Raw genomic sequence first — 22,789 nt, 5'->3', positions numbered from 1 at the left:
AGAAACCACGTGTGCAACCCCCTTCCAAAAACTCTTCTCCGAGGAACGCCCCAAAACCCACCCCCCATCGAAACTTAGCAAGCCCTGCCTCTAACCAAATAAAAAACAAAATACCCCTTCACTTAAATGTAATTAATATTTATTTCTATCAAATTGAGCTATATTTATACACATAGATATAATGCATAATCAATATAAAAATATATGAACGTCTATCCATATATTTTTCAAATTGAATATTAATCTACTTGTCTAGTTTTAGATTACTTGGTTTTTTTTGGTTTTTATTTAAAATTACATATAGATATATCTCCCTATATTTATTCCTTTATTATAGACCTGTATATTTTCATTTCTATATTAATCATTTAAAAGCCCTGCCTCTAAGCCTCTAACCAAATCAAAAAACAATTAAACCCTTGTTTTAAATGTTTTTAATATCTATTTCTATTATACTGATTTTCTATATTTGTACGAACAGATATAATGCATAACAGATATTAAAGTACATTACCTATCTGTATATCTATCTGTATAGCTTTCATACTGATCATTAATTAACTTGTCCAGCTTTGGATTACTGGTATTTATTTCTTTTTTATGGCTCTATCTATCTATCTATCAATCTATCTATCTATCTATCTATCTATCTATCTATCTATCTATCTCCCTATATTTATTTCTTTATTATAGATGTGTATATTTTCATTTCTATATTATTCATTTAAATGCCATGCCTCTATCCAAATAAAAAACAAAAAGCCCCTACATTTAAATATTTGTAATATTTATTTCTATCATATTGATCTTCTTTATCTATACACATAGAAATCAGACATAACTAATATTAAAATATATTATATTAGCATCTATCCATATAGTTTTCATACTGAATATTAATCGACTTTTCTAGATTTAGATTATCTGTACTTATTTATTTTTTATGGCTCTCTCTCTCCCTGTCTCTATATCTCCCTATATCTATTTCTTTATTATAGATGTGTATATTTTCATTTCTATATTATTCACTTAAATGCCATGCCTGTAACCAAATAAAAACCAGTAATTCCCTTGATTGAAAGATTTAAAATACCTATTTCTATAATATTGATTTTCTTTATTTATACACACAAAGATATAATGCACAACAGATATTAAAATACATTACCATCTATCCGTATATTTTTCATATTGAATATTAACCAGCTTGTCTAGATATAGATAATTGGTGTTTATTTCTTTTTTATGGCTGTATCTCTTTATCTCTCTCTCTCTCTTTCTCTCTCTCTTTCTATCTATCTATCTATCTATCTATCTATCTATCTATCTATCTATCTATCTCTCTCACTACATATATTTCTTTCTTATAGATGTGTATATTTTCATTTCTATATTATTCATTTAAATGCCATGCCTTTAATTAAATAAAAAAAGAAAAGCGCCTTGTTTAAAAAAATTAATATATTTTTCTAAAATATTGATCTTCTATATTTATACACACAGATACAATGCATAACAGATATTAAAGTACATTACAATCTATCTATATAATTTTCATACTGATCATTAATTTACTTGTCCAGATTTGTATTACTGGTATTTATTTGTTCTTTTATGGCTCGCTCTCTCTATCTATCTATCTATCTATCTCTCTGTCTATCTATCTATCTATCTATCTATCTATCTATCTATCTATCTATCTATCTACCTATCTATCTATCTATCTATCTACCTACCTATCTATCTATATATCTCCCTATCTATATATCTCCATATCTATCACCCTATATACATTTCTTTATTATAGATGTGTATATTTTCATTTCTATATTAATCATTTAAAAGCCCTGCCTCTAAGCCTCTAACCAAATAAAAAACAATTAAACCCTTGTTTTAACTGTTTTTAATATCTATTTCTATAATATTGATCTTTTATATTTGTACACACAGATACAATGCATAACAGATATTAAAGTACATTACCATCTATCCCTATAGTTTTCATACTGATCATTAATTTACTTGTCCAGCTTTGGATTACTGGTATTTATTTCTTCTTTTATGGCTCTATCTATCTATCTATCTATCTATCTATCTATCTATCTATCTATCTATATCTATCTATCTATCTATCTATCTATCTCACTACATATATTTCTTTCTTATAGATGTGTATATTTTCATTTCTATATTATTCATTTAAATGCCATGCCTTTAATTAAATAAAAAAAGAAAAGCCCCTCGTATAAAAAAATTAATATCTTTTTCTATAATATTAATCTTCTATATTTATACACACAGATACAATGCATAACAGATATTAATGTACATTACAATCTATCTATATAGTTTTCATACTGATCATTAATTTACTTGTCCAGATTTGGATTACTGGTATTTATTTCTTCTTTTATGGCTCTATCTATCTATCTCTCTGTCTATCTATCTCTCTATCTATCTCTCTGTCTATCTATCTATCTATCTATCTATCTATCTATCTATCTATCTATCTATCTATCTCCCTATCTATCTATCTATCTCCCTATCTATCTATCTCCCTATCTATCTATCTCCCGATCTATCACCCTATATACATTTCTTTATTATAGATGTGTATATTTTCATTTCTATATTATTCATTTATATGCCATGCATCTATCCAAAAAAATAACAAAAGGACCCTACATTTAAATATTTGTAATATTTATTTCTATCATATTGATCTTCTTTATCTATACACATAGATATCAAACATAACTCATATTAAAATATATTATATTAGCATCTATCCATATAGTTTTCATACTGAATATTAATCGACTTTTCTAGATTTAGATTATCTGTATTTACTTCTTTTTTATGTCTCTCTCTCTCTCTATATATATATATCTCCCTATATCTATTTCTTTATTATAGATGTGTATATTTTCATTTTTATATTATTCATTTAAATGCCATGCCTGTAACCAAATAAAAACCAGTAATTCCCTTGATTGAAAGATTTATAATATCTATTTCTATAATATTGATTTTCTTTATTTATACACAGAGATATAATGCACAACAGATATTAAAATACATTACCATCTATCCGTATATTTTTCATATTGAATATTAACCAGCTTGTCTAGATATAGATAATTTGTGTTTATTTCTTTTCTATGGCTGTATCTCTTTATCTCTCTCTCTCTCTCTTTCTCTATCTATCTATCTATCTATCTATCTATCTATCTATCTATCTCTCTCACTACATATATTTCTTTCTTATAGATGTGTATATTTTCATTTCTATATTATTCATTTAAATGCCATGCCTTTCATTAAATAAAAAAAGAAAAGCCCCTTGTTTAAAAAAATTAATATATTTTTCTAAAATATTGATCTTCTATATTTATACACACAGATACAATGCATAACAGATATTAAAGTACATTACCATCTATCTATATAATTTTCATACTGATCATTAATTTACTTGTCCAGATTTGGATTACTGGTATTTATTTCTTCTTTTATGGCTCTCTCTCTCTCTCTCTCTCTCTCTCTCTCTCTCTCTCTCTATCTATCTACCTACCTACCTATCTATCTATATATCTCCCTATCTATATATCTCCCTATCTATATATCTCCATATCTATCACCCTATATACATTTCTTTATTATAGATGTGTATCTTTTGATTTCTATATTATTCATTTAAATGCCATGCCTCTATACAAATAAAAAACAAAAAGCCCCTACATTTAAATATTTGTAATATTTATTTCTATCACATTGATCTTCTTTATCTATACACATAGATATCATACATAATTGATATTAAAATATATTATATTAGCATCTATCCATATAGTTTTCATACTGAATATTAATCGACTTTTCTAGATTTAGATTATCTGTATTTACTTTTTTTTTATGGCTCTCTCTCTCTATATATATATATATATCTCCCTATATCTCTTTCTTTATTATAGATGTGTATATTTTCATTTCTATATTATTCATTTAAAGGCCATGCCTGTAACCAAATAAAAACCAGTAATTCCCTTGATTGAAAGATTTATAATATCTATTTCTATAATATTGATTTTCTTTATTTATACACACAGAGATATAATGCACAACAGATATTAAAATACATTACCATCTATCTGTATATTTTTCATATTGAATATTAACCAGCTTGTCTAGATATAGATAATTTGTGTTTATTTCTTTTCTATGGCTGTATCTCTTTATCTCTCTCTCTCTCTCTTTCTCTATCTATCTATCTATCTATCTATCTATCTATCTATCTATCTCTCTCACTACATATATTTCTTTCTTATAGATGTGTATATTTTCATTTCTATATTATTCATTTAAATGCCATGCCTTTAATTAAATAAAAAAAGAAAAGCCCCTTGTTTAAAAAAATTAATATATTTTTTCTAAAATATTGATCTTCTATATTTATACACACAGATACAATGCATAACAGATATTAATGTACATTACAATCTATCTATATAGATTTCATACTGATCATTAATTTACTTGTCCAGATTTGGATTACTGGTATTTAATTCTTCTTTTATGGCTCTATCTATCTATCTATCTATCTATCTATCTATCTATCTATCTGTCTATCTATCTCCCTATCTATATATCTCCCTATCTATATATCTCCCTATCTATCACCCTATATACATTTCTTTATTATAGATGTGTATATTTTGATTTCTATATTATTCATTTATATGCCATGCATCTATCCAAAAAAATAACAAAAGGACCCTACATTTAAATATTTGTAATATTTATTTCTATCATATTGATCTTCTTTATCTATACACATAGATATCAGACGTAACTGATATTAAAATATATTATATTAGCATCTATCCATATAGTTTTCATACTGAATATTAATCGACTTTTCTAGATTTAGATTATCTGCATTTACTTCTTTTTTATGGCGCTCTCTCTCTCTATATATATATATATCTCCCTATACCTATTTATAATATCTATTTCTATAATATTGATTTTCTTTATTTATACACACAGAGATATAATGCACAACAGATATTAAAATACATTACCATCTATCCGTATATTTTTCATATTGAATATTAACCACCTTGTCTAGATATAGAAAATTTGTGTTTATTTCTTTTCTATGGCTATATCTCTCTTTCTCTCTCTTTCTCTCTCTATCTCTCTATCTATCTATCTATCTATCTATCTATCTATCTATCTATCTATTTATCTATCTATCTCCCAATCTATCTCCCTATATTTATTTCTTTATTATAGATGTGTATATTTTCATTTCTGTATTATTCATTTATATGCCATGCCTCTATCCAAATAAATTACAAAAGGACCCTACATTTAAATTTTTGTAATATTTATGTCTATCATATTGATCTTCTTTATCTATACACAGAGATATCATACAGAACTGATATTAAAATATATTATATTAGCATCTATCCATATAGTTTTCATACTGAATATTAATCTACTTGTCTAGACTTGGATTACTTGTATTTATTTCTTTTTTATGGCTTTCTCTCTCTATATATAGATCTACCTAGCTTCCCTATATTTTTTTTTACATGTATACATTTATATATTTCTCTTTCTAACATTCTGCTTTTTAAAATTTGCATTTCTTTCTCTTGGAAACTCTCCCAATTCTTTCAGCTAACAGGTCAGAATGACAAAAATATAAATTCCTACTCAACCCCGAGTGCAGAACGCGCTCGTCTCTATGGACCTTAGGCCCAGAAATTTCTCTCGGTGCATTTTAATACCTCAGGGATGCACACATGTGTTTTATACACTCCCATTTTACAGGGAAGTAAGAGGTGGAAAGACAAAACCCACTTTCTTAACCCTAAGCCGTTCCTGACATAACAAAACCCTAACGACGGAGTGCACAGAGAGGGGGTTCCTTTCCAAGGGGATTTGGAGAGGTCAATTCCTGTCCCTTGCCAATAGCTACCGTAAAAACCAGAACAACTCCACAGGTTTTTGGATTCTGCACCCAGCCCTCCCGGGGAATTTCCTGGCAGCTTGGGGTCCCCTCTGGGCAAGGGTACCCAGCACCAGCCCTCCCCATTCCCCGCTCACCTTGCTCCTCCAGCGCAGCGTGTCCCTCCCTCTGGCGGGGACCTCGGCGTGCCCCAAGGGACACGGGAGCCCCCCAGTCTCCACCCCGTCCCCCTCAGCCTTTGCTCTTCCCCCCCAAAGAAGGCACAGAACAACTCCAACTGCCCTGGACAGCAGCACCTGGCTTTATTGGAAGCCTTTCTAGGTCCAGACTACAGGGCTGGGGTGATGGTGCTGCCTTCTGCATGCCTTTCCTTTGTGGACACAAACCAGTGCAAAAGCAAGGTCCTGAAGCAACCGGGATCCTCCTGAGAGGGCCACTCCGTTCCAGCAGCAGTGCTGAACACACTCCCCCTCCTCTCCCAGCCCTGGCCAGCGCTACAGCAGGCAGAGGAGGGAGCTGCCTGGGGAAAATGGAATCTTGGCCCTGCTCCACCAGGTACCAACCTCTTCCTCTTCTAGACAATGTGCCTTCACACAAAAGACGAGTCCCCAAAGGATGGGCCTTGCAGGCTCTTGCCTTGGAGTGGGAGCAGCTCCACCCTGCTTTTATTCTGGTGGCAGCTTGCTTCCTCCCAAGGTAGACACTGGTGCTCCCAGGGTGAGCACTCCCGGTGGAATGGCCAGGCCTCCCAGCCCTGCAGTTTAAAAAGGAGCACAGACACACACAGAGAGAGAACCATGGACAGGTGAGAAAGAAATGCTCCGTGAGGCGAGGCTGGCTTGAACAGCTGCATCCTGGGCATTGCTTTGTTGTCTCCCATCACCCAGCTCTGCAGCCAAGAGGCCCCTGTGGTCTGTAGCACCCGCTTGGTGCACGTGGGACCGCTCGGGGAAGGCGGCCAGAGCAGGACGTGCTGGGGACCCGGGTGCAGCAGCCACGTAGAAATGCTGTGAGGTCCAGAGACACCGAGCGGTACGGCCAGCCCGGGTCACAGCCACGCTGGAAGGGGAGCGGGAGCTGAGAGTATGGGATGGGGTCATACTTTGTTCCAAGGCAGGTAAATTCCCCACCATTTTTCCTTGTTATTTTGAACTCTAACAGCATCAAACACTTTGTGCTTCTCTGCGTTTAACATGCAGGTTTCCAGTGAGTTGGCTGCTCACGGTTTTTCTCTGTTTCACCACAAAATCGGTTGTAAGATCTTTTGGATCAAATCCCAACATCTCCCTTTACTCGTGGATTAGGAAGGAAAATGTTGAAATATGCCTATAAAATACCTGTGAAAAAAAAATCAAAAAGGGTTGGGGTGGGCAAGTTTTTAAAATGCAAGTAATCAGATTTCACTCCAATGAACTTGACTGTTCAGTGAAATGGTATGATAATGAAATCATCACACACACACACACACACACACACACACACACACACACACACACACACTATAACCGTAATACATCTACTAGACACATCTCAATGATATACTTGATTATATAATGGCTTACACCATTCGTAAACAACTATGGGCCAAAAATCATACTCAGTTTTCTGACAGTGACATTAAGCTTTGGCTGAAATCAAAGTCAGGTTTGCTACATTGCATGTGCGCAAATCTACGGGTGAATCACGAGCCCCCGTCCTTAGAGAGTTCCAGCTCCTCCAGAGAGGCTTCAAACCTCACCATCTCGGGCAGCAGTTTCTTGAGCAGTTCAGTCGCTTAAAAAAGGAAGCACAGAAATTTATCTCTATTTTATGAAGAGCAACGCGCTGCTGCCACACAGTGTGTTTGTTAAAGGGAACCCTGGCTGAACGCTTACAGGGGAAGCGACTCCAAAATCTACCAACAAATTTTACAATGCAGCTGCCAAAACCCACAGCACGGCAGCCAGGGAGGGGAGCCACTGGCAAGTGCTGCACTCACTGTCAAAAGTTACCAATCCTCAGGTGACTGCAATCCACGTACCTTCCTCAACAGCATCAGTGGCTACAAAAATTTACTCAAGTTTAAGCCTCTCCGAGAGGCTGTGCATTATCTTTGCTGCTCCTTGCAGGGAAGGCACGTCTTCTCTGTGACCAAATGAAGTCCCTCCTTCTGAGATGAACCCCAAGCTATGGGCCACCTAGAGCTGTGCCCATCTTAACCTACGAGAGAAAGATCGACACTTTAAAACTCGGGAGCGTCACTGTGCACGCTGAAAAGCCAGAATGCACCATCTCTGGATAAGGCACAGAATCGCTCCAGTTGCAGACAGACATTTTTAAGTACGTACTGGAAATAGCTCGGGACACTTGTAGCAACATTTCGATCTCGGGTGGCCTCTGCCATGCAAGAGAAACTGGAGTGCCAAATCTTCCTAGGCAAGAATTCCTCTCCTTGACCAAATCAGCTCTCAACTGGCACGTGGCAGCTCAACTTTACACCCACACGTGGTGCTGAATACAAGAAGGAATTCCAGTTTCCTTCACTGAAATGAGGGCAACAAAGATCTGGCCCTCACAACCGGTCAGGCACACCTCGGCAGACTCTGTTAGCTCGTGTCAGGCAGGGAGAAGGTGCACGAGGAACACGTGCGTGCGCCTCGACGCGAGCGGAAGCGTCGCTCACGTGTAACTTCCAACGTGCCCTGCAGCACACGGCCAGGAATGCACTAATGAAGTACTTGTTATGGGAAAGAAATAGACTGTTAAGGACTTTACCTTCATCTGAGTCCAGTCCTCCTTGTACTGAGTCCTTTCTGCCTCGTCTGTGGATTGAAGGTATTTCCTCCTAGACTCATCTCCCACCACGCGGAGGCCTGTAGCGAACGCCAGGCTCGGACGGGTCTGTCGGAATAGGAGCAGAGTCAGAGTCAGAAAGAGGAGCTAAAAATGAGCAGGTGCAGTCGGTTTCAGACACACAGCACTTCCAGGGTGCAGTTCCTTCTGGTACATCTATGCAGTACCCTAAGCAATGATCTCTAAACATTTATCCAAGCTTAAACAGCTTCTTCCTAATTATCGCCACCTTTATAACCAGCGCTCGCTTGCCCCTGCAATACACAGGCACAGGGAGGGAGCTGCAGTTATTTACACAACAGAACAAGTAACATACCAAATTAAACACCCAGCACTATACCTCACTTTTGGAAACAAAACCTGGGCAGACACTTTAGTGTGCAAAACCCCTGTAAGAATAAAACCTGCTTTAAATATCTTAGGCATCAAGCCACAGACACGCCTATGAAATTCAGTGCAGCAGTGACAAAAAAAGGAATTATTTCCTTAACCTGTGAATAATCACCTCTAAGATTCTGTGATGCAGTTGCCACTGCACACAGCCACAAGCGGCCTTTTTATTAACAGGCAAAAGAACAAAGGAATCCCAGTTTATCCCTTCTGGTCTGCAAAGAAACAGAGACGGGAGAGATGCTTCTCAGAGGAGCATGGTAAAAAGACACATGGTGTAGAATATGGAACAGCTGGTGGTTCAGCATCTCTTCCACTGCAAGATCCAGGGGATAGCTGATGATACCTTGGAGGCAGGAGTCACAAAAGCTGCCGGAGAGGGAAGACAAAGGAGCTCAACCCTATCTGCTCTTAGGTTTTAGCACTGTGACCTTTACCTTAACTTACAGTTAAGTGTTTCTGACAGTGTAAATCCCTTTTGTTTTGATTTTAACAGAGTGCAAGAATTCAGTGATGAAGTAACAGTGGCATACAGCCTTTCATTTCCCCTGGTCCTCTCACCCAGCAATGAGGTCTCACAACAACAATACAACAATGAATAGTTATAGAAGGTAACTCACTGCGCTGAAGAGTCCTTCAGAAGGATGGGAGCCACAACTGAGGCAGATCCTTGGACAGATAAGCCAGAGGTGCTTAGGCCTCGTGTTTCCCCCTTACCCCAGAACCAGCCCCAAAAGGGGAACACAAAGTTCACAGGCTTCTCTTTGAAATTAACGCCATATAAAGAACAAAACATCCTAAAAAAGCTACATGTCATACAAATAAACCGGCTACCTTCTCTATGCCTTGAATCTATTTTTTTTCCCCCCTGTGTTCCTCCTTTCCATCCTTCTGCGTAGCCTTGTAGCAGATAAATCTGTTCAATAAAGGGCCCAGCTGACTGTGAGCAGAAGGCAAAGCAGAGGATTTGTCAGCATGAAAACCCACACTGCAAAGATGAACGAGCATCAGGGGCAGTTAAAAATCTGCTAGAAATTAGTGCTAATGTCACACTACCCTCTCTTCCCTGTTTTCCATATCCAAAAGGAAAGGAAGTTGTGCCTGAGCCAGAAAAGCTAAAAGGGTCGGGCAATGTGCTCACCTGCCATCCCACACAGCTGGGTGTGACTTAATGCACCAAACACAAGGGAATCGTTGCCAGCTGGGCAATAGACACCACGAAGCACACAGCTTTTCCGTGCTGTCAGCAGCTGCAAGGGGAGGATTGCCTCCGAGAAACATACCAAAACAATGAAAATAAAAAAAAAATACAAATTAACATCTATTTCCACCACACATGTTTAAATTTATATACTATATTCATTTATATATGACAAGCAATATATAAAGTATCAAAATATATTATTTTAACGTGTATACGTATGTTATTATATATTAAATATATTACATACATTTTAATGATATATATTCATTATGTATATAATACACATATAAAATCAATATATATAACATATATATTAAATATAAATCTGTTTGTATATATTGGCATTACTTCTATTTCTTTACTTTTCTGGTTGCACATACGTCTATATCTTTATATACTTAATATACATTTCTATGTTTTTATTTTTGTTGTATTTATTTAAAAGCCCCGAAGCTAACCTAATAAAAACCAAACAGTCCCTTTATCTTAAACGGTATTTAAAAATATTTTAATATATATTTTTTATCATATTTATATACCTTCTTGATATACAAAACACATAACATATCCTAAAAGATATCATATTGCCATCTATACGTACAGAAATCATATTATAGATTATAAATCAACATATATGTATATATTTCTATTACTTATTTTTACGCCTACATATATATATATATTTTTTTCTCTATATATTTATAGATATATAGATTTGTATATATTTTTCTTTATATATTCATTCTTTCAATATTTTATTTATTTGTATTTTTCCTATTTATCTAAAAGCCCTGCCTCTAACTAAATAAAAACCAAGCAGCCCCTTTTTCTTCAATATTTTTTAATATCTATTTTGATCATCTTTATACTTACAAATATATACTCGGTTGATAAGCTGCCCCAGCCCCGGCCCCCGCTCTCACCGTTCCGACACACAGAGCAGCCGCCTCCTCGGGCTGCTTCGGTCCCGGGGCCGGGGAGCGACCGTTGGGTCCCGATGCCATTGGGGTTTCCGCCATTGCCCGGGGGGGGGCCGAGGGGGAGAGAACGGAGCGAGAGCAGCGGCGGCGAGGTACGGGTCGTCGCGAGTGCCAGAAGCCCCAGAACGCGGCCGCGGCAAGGACCCCGGCAGAGAGAGGCGTCTTCACCGCTGCCTGTCGGCGCCCGACCTGCTGGCGCCCGGCCCCGGCGCCGCCGAGCGCACAGCCCGTGTCCGCACGGCGGGAAAAGCCGCGGAAAATTGCGCCGGAGCGGCGTCGGCGCCGGGGTGTTTGTCAGGCAGTAAATCGCACGCACCCACCGCCCGGGGGTCCTTCCATTTTCCCGCCTTTTTGGCCGCCATCCTTGGGAGGTCAAGCCGGCCACGATCGGGCAGCCATCTTGTGCGTGGCGTGACGTCACTTCCGCCCTTCCTCGCCGCCATCTTTGTTGTGGCTGAAGCCACTTCCGGCTGTGCGGCCATCTTTGTTGAGGCAAGATTAAGGCCCCCGCTGCTCTCAACGCGTCTGTCTAACTTACTTGCCTGAACGAAAAACCTGCCGACGCCGACCGACTCCGAGCACTCCGCCCGATTGTCCGCCGCCTTTCCCAAGGCGAGGACGATGGCGGCGGGGCGCAGCGGCTCCGTAGCTGGGCGGCGGCCGCACCTGCGGCGGCAGGCATTGGAGTCAACGCCTCTGCCGGGGTCCTCCCGGCCGGCTCCGGAGGTGGGGGGGGGCTTGACGCGGCTCGGCTCGGCTCGGCTCTTTCCGTCCTGCTTCGGCTCGGCTCTTTCCGTCCCACTTCGGCTCGGTTCGGCCCCCTCCGCTTCGGATCGGCTCGGCCCTGCTCGGCCCCCGCTCGGCCCGGCCCCGCCCGCCTCGGCGCACAGCTGCAGTACCGCTCTGTGCCCACAAGGAGGCAGCACTGCCGCACAGCTCAGCCCGGGGCGGGCGGGGGGGCGCCCCTGCACGTGCAGAGAAGCGAGGCAAGAAACCACGTGTGCAACCCCCTTCCAAAAACTCTTCTCCGAGGAACGCCCCAAAACCCACCCCCCATCGAAACTTAGCAAGCCCTGCCTCTAACCAAATAAAAAACAAAATACCCCTTCACTTAAATGTAATTAATATTTATTTCTATCAAATTGAGCTATATTTATACACATAGATATAATGCATAATCAATATAAAAATATATGAACGTCTATCCATATATTTTTCAAATTGAATATTAATCTACTTGTCTAGTTTTAGATTACTTGGTTTTTTTTGGTTTTTATTTAAAATTACATATAGATATATCTCCCTATATTTATTCCTTTATTATAGACCTGTATATTTTCATTTCTATATTAATCATTTAAAAGCCCTGCCTCTAAGCCTCTAACCAAATCAAAAAACAATTAAACCCTTGTTTTAAATGTTTTTAATATCTATTTCTATTATACTGATTTTCTATATTTGTACGAACAGATATAATGCATAACAGATATTAAAGTACATTACCTATCTGTATATCTATCTGTATAGCTTTCATACTGATCATTAATTAACTTGTCCAGCTTTGGATTACTGGTATTTATTTCTTTTTTATGGCTCTATCTATCTATCTATCAATCTATCTATCTATCTATCTATCTATCTATCTATCTCCCTATATTTATTTCTTTATTATAGATGTGTATATTTTCATTTCTATATTATTCATTTAAATGCCATGCCTCTATCCAAATAAAAAACAAAAAGCCCCTACATTTAAATATTTGTAATATTTATTTCTATCATATTGATCTTCTTTATCTATACACATAGAAATCAGACATAACTAATATTAAAATATATTATATTAGCATCTATCCATATAGTTTTCATACTGAATATTAATCGACTTTTCTAGATTTAGATTATCTGTACTTATTTATTTTTTATGGCTCTCTCTCTCCCTGTCTCTATATCTCCCTATATCTATTTCTTTATTATAGATGTGTATATTTTCATTTCTATATTATTCACTTAAATGCCATGCCTGTAACCAAATAAAAACCAGTAATTCCCTTGATTGAAAGATTTAAAATACCTATTTCTATAATATTGATTTTCTTTATTTATACACACAAAGATATAATGCACAACAGATATTAAAATACATTACCATCTATCCGTATATTTTTCATATTGAATATTAACCAGCTTGTCTAGATATAGATAATTGGTGTTTATTTCTTTTTTATGGCTGTATCTCTTTATCTCTCTCTCTCTCTTTCTCTCTCTCTTTCTCTCTATCTATCTATCTATCTATCTATCTATCTATCTATCTATCTATCTATCTCTCTCACTACATATATTTCTTTCTTATAGATGTGTATATTTTCATTTCTATATTATTCATTTAAATGCCATGCCTTTAATTAAATAAAAAAAGAAAAGCGCCTTGTTTAAAAAAATTAATATATTTTTTCTAAAATATTGATCTTCTATATTTATACACACAGATACAATGCATAACAGATATTAAAGTACATTACAATCTATCTATATAATTTTCATACTGATCATTAATTTACTTGTCCAGATTTGTATTACTGGTATTTATTTGTTCTTTTATGGCTCGCTCTCTCTATCTATCTATCTATCTATCTCTCTGTCTATGTATCTATCTATCTATCTATCTATCTATCTATCTATCTATCTATCTACCTATCTATCTATCTATCTATCTACCTACCTATCTATCTATATATCTCCCTATCTATATATCTCCATATCTATCACCCTATATACATTTCTTTATTATAGATGTGTATATTTTGATTTCTATATTATTCATTTAAATGCCATGCCTCTATACAAATAAAAAACAAAAAGCCCCTACATTTAAATATTTGTAATATTTATTTCTATCACATTGATCTTCTTTATCTATACACATAGATATCAGACATAATTGATATTAAAATATATTATATTAGCATCTATCCATATAGTTTTCATACTGAATATTAATCGACTTTTCTAGATTTAGATTATCTGTATTTACTTCTTTTTTATGGCTCTATCTCTATATATATATATCTCCCTATATCTCTTTCTTTATTATAGATGTGTATATTTTCATTTCTATATTATTCATTTAAAGGCCATGCCTGTAACCAAATAAAAACCAGTAATTCCCTTGATTGAAAGATTTATAATATCTATTTCTATAATATTGATTTTCTTTATTTATACACACAGAGATATAATGCACAACAGATATTAAAATACATTACCATCTATCCGTATATTTTTCATATTGAATATTAACCAGCCAACGCCTCTGCCGGGGTCCTCCCGGCCGGCTCCGGAGGTGGGGGGGGGGGCCCGACGCAGCTCGGCTCGGCTCGGTTCGGCTCTTTCCGGCCCACTTCGGTTCGGCTCTTTCCGTCCCACTTCGGCTCGGCTTTTTCCGGCCTGCTGCGGCTCGGTTCGGCCCCCTCCGCTTCGGATCGGCTCGGCCCTGCTCGGCCCCCGCTCGGCCCGGCCCCGCCCGCCTCGGCGCACAGCTGCAGTACCGCTCTGTGCCCACAAGGCGGTAGCACTGCCGCACAGCTCAGCCCGGGGCGGGCGGGGGGGCGCCCCTGCACGTGCAGAGAAGCGAGGCAAGAAACCACGTGTGCAACCCCCTTCCAAAAACTCTTCTCCGAGGAACGCCCCAAAACCCACCCCCCATCGAAACTTAGCAAGCCCTGCCTTTAACCAAATAAAAAACAAAATACCCCTTCACTTAAATGTAATTAATATTTATTTCTATCATATTAATCTATATTTTTACACATAGATATAATGCATAATCAATATAAAAATATATGAACGTCTATCCATATATTTTTCATATTGAATATTAATCTACTTGTCTAGTTTTAGATTACTTGGGGGTTTTTTGGTTTTTATTTCAATTTATACATAGATATATCTCCCTATATTTATTTATTTATTATAGATGTGTATATTTTCATTTCTATATTAATCATTTAAAAGCCCTGCCTCTAAGCCTCTAACCAAATAAAAAACAATTAAACCCTTGTTTTAACTGTTTTTAATATCTATTTCTATAATATTGATCTTTTATATTTGTACACACAGATACAATGCATAACAGATATTAAAGTACATTACCATCTATCCCTATAGTTTTCATACTGATCATTAATTTACTTGTCCAGCTTTGGATTACTGGTATTTATTTCTTCTTTTATGGCTCTATCTATCTATCTATCTATCTATCTATCTATCTATCTATCTATCTATCTATATCTATCTATCTATCTATCTATCTATCTATCTATCTATCTATCTATCTCTCTCACTACATATATTTCTTTCTTATAGATGTGTATATTTTCATTTCTATATTATTCATTTAAATGCCGAGCCTTTAAAATATAAAAAAAGAAAAGCCCCTTGTTTAAAAAAATTAATATATTTTTCTAAAATATTGATCTTCTATATTTATACACACAGATACAATGCATAACAGATATTAAAGTACATTACAATCTATCTATATAATTTTCATACTGATCATTAATTTACTTGTCCAGATTTGTATTACTGGTATTTATTTGTTCTTTTATGGCTCGCTCTCTCTATCTATCTATCTATCTATCTATCTCTCTGTCTATCTATCTATCTATCTATCTATCTATCTATCTACCTATCTATCTATCTATCTATCTATCTACCTACCTATCTATCTATATATCTCCCTATCTATATATCTCCATATCTATCACCCTATATACATTTCTTTATTATAGATGTGTATATTTTGATTTCTATATTATTCATTTAAATGCCATGCCTCTATACAAATAAAAAACAAAAAGCCCCTACATTTAAATATTTGTAATATTTATTTCTATCACATTGATCTTCTTTATCTATACACATAGATATCAGACATAATTGATATTAAAATATATTATATTAGCATCTATCCATATAGTTTTCATACTGAATATTAATCGACTTTTCTAGATTTAGATTATCTGTATTTACTTTTTTTTTATGGCTCTATCTCTATATATATATATCTCCCTATATCTCTTTCTTTATTATAGATGTGTATATTTTCATTTCTATATTATTCATTTAAAGGCCATGCCTGTAACCAAATAAAAACCAGTAATTCCCTTGATTGAAAGATTTATAATATCTATTTCTATAATATTGATTTTCTTTATTTATACACACAGAGATATAATGCACAACAGATATTAAAATACATTACCATCTATCCGTATATTTTTCATATTGAATATTAACCAGCTTGTCTAGATATAGATAATTTGTGTTTATTTCTTTTTTATGGCTATATCTCACTCTCTCTTTCTCTATCTATCTATCTATCTATCTATCTATCTATCTCACTACATATATTTCTTTCTTATAGATGTGTATATTTTCATTTCTATATTATTCATTTAAATGCCATGCCTTTAATTAAATAAAAAAAGAAAAGCCCCTTGTTTAAAAAAATTAATATATTTTTTCTAAAATATTGATCTTCTATATTTATACACACAGATACAATGCATAACAGATATTAATGTACATTACAATCTATCTATATAGTTTTCATACTGATCATTAATTTACTTGTCCAGATTTGGATTACTGGTATTTAATTCTTCTTTTATGGCTCTATCTATCTATCTATCTATCTATCTATCTATCTATCTATCTATCTCCCTATCTATCTATCTCCCTATCTATCTATCTCCCGATCTATCACCCTATATACATTTCTTTATTATAGATGTGTATATTTTCATTTCTATATTATTCATTTATATGCCATGCATCTATCCAAAAAAATAACAAAAGGACCCTACATTTAAATATTTGTAATATTTATTTCTATCATATTGATCTTCTTTATCTATACACATAGATATCAGACGTAACTGATATTAAAATATATTATATTAGCATCTATCCATATAGTTTTCATACTGAATATTAATCGACTTTTCTAGATTTAGATTATCTGCATTTACTTCTTTTTTATGGCGCTCTCTCTCTCTCTATATATATATCTCCCTATACCTATTTATAATATCTATTTCTATAATATTGATTTTCTTTATTTATACACACAGAGATATAATGCACAACAGATATTAAAATACATTACCATCTATCCGTATATTTTTCATATTGAATATTAACCACCTTGTCTAGATATAGAAAATTTGTGTTTATTTCTTTTCTATGGCTATATCTCTCTTTCTCTCTCTTTCTCTCTCTATCTCTCTATCTATCTATCTATCTATCTATCTATCTATCTATCTATCTATCTATCTATCTCCCTATATTTATTTCTTTATTATAGATGTGTATATTTTCACTTCTATATTATTCATTTATATGCCATGCCCCTATCCAAATAAATAACAAAAGGACTCTACATTTAAATTTTTGTAATATTTATGTCTATCATACTGATCTTCTTTATCTATACAGAGATATCATACAGAACTGATATTAAAATATATTATATTAGCGTCTATCCATATAGTTTTCATACTGAATATTAGTCTACTTGTCTAGACTTGGATTACTTGTATTTCTTTCTTTTTTATGGCTCCCTCTCTCTATATATAGATCTACCTAGCTTTCCCTATATTTATTTTTACATGTATACATTTATATATTTCTCTTTCTAATGTTCTGCTTTTTGAAATTCGCATTTCTTTCTCTTGGAAACTCTCCCAATTCTTTCAGCTAACAGGTCAGAATGACAAAAATATAAATCCCTACTCAACCCCGAGCGCAGGACGCGCTCGTCTCTATGGACCTTAGGCCCAGAAATTTCTCTCGGTGCATTTTAATACCTCAGGGATGCACACATGTGTTTTATACACTCCCATTTTACAGGGAAGTAAGAGGTGGAAAGACAAAACCCACTTTCTTAACCCTAAGCCGTTCCTGACATAACAAAACCCTAACGACGGAGTGCACAGAGAGGGGGTTCCTTTCCAAGGGGATTTGGAGAGGTCAATTCCTGTCCCTTGCCAATACCTACCGTAAAAACCAGAACAACTCCACAGGTTTTTGGATTCTGCACCCAGCCCTCCCAGGGAATTTCCTGGCAGCTCGGGGTCCCCTCTGGGCAAGGGTACCCAGCACCAGCCCTCCCCATTCCCCGCTCACCTTGCTCCTCCAGCGCAGCGTGTCCCTCCCTCTGGCGGGGACCTCGGCGTGCCCCAAGGGACACGGGAGCCCCCCAGTCTCCACCCCGTCCCCCTCAGCCTTTGCTCTTCCCCCCCAAAGAAGGCACAGAACAACTCCAACTGCCCTGGACAGCAGCACCTGGCTTTATTGGAAGCCTTTCTAGGTCCAGACTACAGGGCTGGGGTGATGGTGCTGCCTTCTGCATGCCTTTCCTTTGTGGACACAAACCAGTGCAAAAGCAAGGTCCTGAAGCAACCGGGATCCTCCTGAGAGGGCCACTCCGTTCCAGCAGCAGTGCTGAACACACTCCCCCTCCTCTCCCAGCCCTGGCCAGCGCTACAGCAGGCAGAGGAGGGAGCTGCCTGGGGAAAATGGAATCTTGGCCCTGCTCCACCAGGTACCAACCTCTTCCTCTGCTAGACAATGTGCCTTCACACAAAAGACGAGTCCCCAAAGGATGGGCCTTGCAGGCTCTTGCCTTGGAGTGGGAGCAGCTCCACCCTGCTTTTATTCTGGTGGCAGCTTGCTTCCTCCCAAGGTAGACACTGGTGCTCCCAGGGTGAGCACTCCCGGTGGAATGGCCAGGCCTCCCAGCCCTGCAGTTTAAAAAGGAGCACAGACACACACAGAGAGAGAACCATGGACAGGTGAGAAAGAAATGCTCCGTGAGGCGAGGCTGGCTTGAACAGCTGCATCCTGGGCATTGCTTTGTTGTCTCCCATCACCCAGCTCTGCAGCCAAGAGGCCCCTGTGGTCTGTAGCACCCGCTTGGTGCACGTGGGACCGCTCGGGGAAGGCGGCCAGAGCAGGACGTGCTGGGGACCCGGGTGCAGCAGCCACGTAGAAATGCTGTGAGGTCCAGAGACACCGAGCGGTACGGCCAGCCCGGGTCACAGCCACGCTGGAAGGGGAGCGGGAGCTGAGAGTATGGGATGGGGTCATACTTTGTTCTAAGGCAGGTAAATTCCCCACCATTTTTCCTTGTTATTTTGAACTCTAACAGCATCAAACACTTTGTGCTTCTCTGCGTTTAACATACAGTTTTCCACTGAGTTGGCTGCTCATGGTTTTTCTCTGTTTCACCACAAAATCGGTTGTAAGATCTTTTGGATCAAATCCCAACATCTCCCTTTACTCGTGGATTAGGAAGGAAAATGTTGAAATATCCCGAATTTCACCCCAAAAGCCTCCCAGGATTTCCTCCCAAAATCCCCCAATTTTCACCCCAAATCCCCAAATTTCAGCGCCAAAATCCCCCAGGGTTTCACCCCAAAATCCATCCTGCGAGTCCAGAGTTTCTGGAACCAGTCCGGTGGTTCTAGACTATTCTGCTGGACCCCGCTCGGTGCTGAGGTTCCAGATCACCCAGGACAGTCCAAAACACCGGGAGAACCTCAGCAGCCTTCAGGACCCCCGGGATGGATCCAGAACCTTCTGGAAGACAATCAGCACCCTCAGGATGGATCCAGGACCTCCTGGAAGATGCCCAGGACCCTCAGGATGGATCCAGCACCATCTGGAAGGCACTCTGCAACATCGGGACACATCCTGCACCATCGGGTAGGCACGCAGCACAATCGTGACGGATCCAGCACCTTCTGGAAGGTGCTCAGCATCCTTGGGACGGATCCAGCACCCCCTGGAAGGCGCTCAGCACCCTCGGGATGGTGCTGAGCACCCTCAACACTCATCCTGCACCCTCGGGATGGTGCTGAGCACCCTTGGCATGGTGCTGAGCACCCTCAGCATGCTCAGCACCATCCCGAGGGTGCTGAGCACCATCCCGAGGGTGCAGGATGAGTGTTGAGGGTGCTCAGCACCATCTCGAGGGTGCAGGATGAGTCCCGCGGTTGCAGGATAAGTCCTGAGCGTGCTCAGCACCATACCGTGGGTGCTCAGCGCCGTCTCGAGGGTGCTCAGCACCATCCCGAGGATGCAGGATGAGTACCGAGGGTGCTCAGCACGCTCGGGACTCATCCTGTACCTTCTGGAAGGCGCTCAGCACCCTCGGGACCTTTGATCCTGTTCCCTTTGATCCCATTACCTTTTTTCCCAATTTCCGTTTCTCCCATAATTCCCTTTTTTTTCTTTATTCCTGGTTTGTTGTTTTCTTTCCCGTTTTTTTTTTTCTCCCGATTTCCAGTGTTTTTTTCTTTATTCCCGTTTTTTCCCCCAGTTCCCGATTTTCCCCCAATTCCCGTTTATTTATTGTGCCGGTGTTAGCAGCGGGGCAGAGACAGGCGGGGGCCGTGTGCCGGCGTCGGGCGGCTGCGGTGGTGGACGCGGGGACGTGAAGACGCACGGCGGGGACCGGACAGCGGCTGGGCCGGGCGGTGGCAGAGGCGACGCGGCTGTCAGCAGTTGTAGAGCCGGGGCCCCGTGCCCGTCCTTGCTCTCCCCCCCGCGGCTTGAGAGGCCGGTACGGAGGGCGGTGGAAAAGCTGCGGCTGCGAGCGGGCACGGGGCAGCCGCGCGCGGCGGCAGGAACATCGGCGATAGAACCTGTGACTGCGCATGCGTGGATGACGTCAGCGCCGCAGGGCAGCATGGGGGAGTGGTGTGGGACGGCGCGACTTCCGAATGGGCCCCGGCGGCACCGCTGAGAGCGGCGTCGCTGAACGGCGGCGGCGGCGGCGGGAACGGCGACTGCACGGCTGCCGGGAAAGCGGAGCCCGCGGGGCGCCATAGGCGGCGCGGGCGGCACGGAGCGGCTGTAGGGGAGCGGAGCGTGCCGGAACTAGGGTAGGAGTAACGAGGGCCGCGCGGTCGAGGGGCGGGGGCGCGCCGCTCTAAGCGGGCGGGAAGGGACGGACGCCTGTGGGGACAGAGGGAACGGGGGCCGTGAGGGCAGAGCCGGGGGCGGGCAGGGCGGGGATTGCGACACCGGTGACGAGGCTGGGGGGGGTGTGGAACACGGAGCGGGGAGCTCGCCGGTTGCCACGTCGGAGACGGGAGAGGGATGAGGATGGGGAAGGGGAGGGGGCGCCGCGGGATCCGCCGTGGGGTTTGGGGACAAAGGAACAGAGTTGGTCAGTTCTGCAGATGTGATCTGAATTTCAGAGCTGCCTTTCGTGCCTGCTGACTGTGCGAGTGTGCTGCCTCTCCCTGATGAATTAATCTTGATCTGTGGTGTCATAAAATACGCTCTTCTGATTTTATTATATTCATCTAAGGTTGTATTTCTTCTTAACTTTAGATTTCTCGTTAACGTGAGATGAAAGCGGAAATATCTGCTCTGTGTTTTCAAGATGCAGACGGTCCCTGTACAGCTCAGTTTGGGTGTGTGGTTTGCCTCATCTTCTCACAAAAACATGTTGAAAGGGCAGGAATAGTGAATGAGTTATAATAAGCAAACTACTCTCTGCTGTGAGAGTAAATTAAAAACTTGCAGTATCTTTGTCTAAATTGCAAACTAACCAGCGAATCTTGTACTTGGGAGACTTGAATTAAGGGCTTTATTCCTCCTGTTATTTAAAATCTGATGATGATTCTGATTTCTCTGCTTTTTCATGTCTGTGAGGGACCAATAAGGCTACCGAGTCACAGACTGAGAAGTAGCTGTAATGATTCAAATGACCTAAACCTAAGGAGAGAATACTGAAGTGTTCAAAAGAGAACCCAAACCTTTCCAGCTGATGAGCTCTGAGGAAATATTAGCTGATCGTTCCATTGTGGCTCATTTATTTAAATCAGATCCTGGTGTCTTCTGTAGTGTGGCCAGCACTTGTCAGCAGCCATTTAGTGTGATATATTGGTGGCAAACTTCTTGTCAGGATGCTGGTTGACAGCAGCAGTAAAAACTGTTGAACGTAGCAAAGAGATTTAAAAATGCTCAAGTGTTTTTTAAAATGCTTGTCAGGTACCTTTCTGTGGCTGTGTCACACCTAATGGGCTGTAAAGATGTCACTATAAATCAGTGCTGAAAATGGGACTGGGTACTAAATGCAGGGGTATAAGGAAGGGCAGAGAGAAGAGATCCTTGGAAGGCATTTTGGAAAACTGCTGTGAGGCCAGGAGGCCTTCGGTTCATCCCCAGCGATGCCACGGTTGGCTTAGTCCTGCCCAGCAGCGACAATCCAAGTGTTACATGGACAGTTTTTCTCCCAGCTTCTCTGCCCCAGGAGGCCCACTCCCAACAGGAGGAGATGAAAAGAAGCCTGGACTTCTTTTTGAGAAGGAAATTTTAGGA

At 39.3% G+C, this 22,789-nt stretch overlaps 1 long non-coding RNA gene across 3 annotated transcripts; it reads right to left on the bottom strand.

Annotated features, from left to right (window-relative positions):
* Positions 1–6,261: 6,261 nt before the first annotated feature.
* Positions 6,262–10,584, bottom strand: LOC147645639 (uncharacterized). 3 transcript variants are annotated; one of them, XR_015282255.1, is made up of 5 exons: positions 10,262–10,348; positions 9,826–10,145; positions 8,738–8,863; positions 8,004–8,182; positions 6,262–7,756 (listed from the first exon to the last, which is right to left on the bottom strand). It is a non-coding gene; the product is annotated as an uncharacterized LOC147645639 (long non-coding RNA). The 3 variants fall into 3 exon arrangements; XR_015282253.1 differs by lacking the exon at positions 9,826–10,145 and having other exon boundaries at positions 10,347–10,584; XR_015282254.1 differs by having other exon boundaries at positions 9,826–10,340.
* Positions 10,585–22,789: the final 12,205 nt, after the last annotated feature.

This window comes from Cyanistes caeruleus, unplaced genomic scaffold, assembly GCF_971803275.1.
Source record: "Cyanistes caeruleus unplaced genomic scaffold, bCyaCae1.hap1.1 HAP1_SCAFFOLD_205, whole genome shotgun sequence".
NCBI classification, from domain to species: domain Eukaryota; kingdom Metazoa; phylum Chordata; class Aves; order Passeriformes; family Paridae; genus Cyanistes; species Cyanistes caeruleus.
Note: the sequence above shows the minus strand (reverse complement) of the source record. Positions and strands in the feature narration are given on the sequence as shown.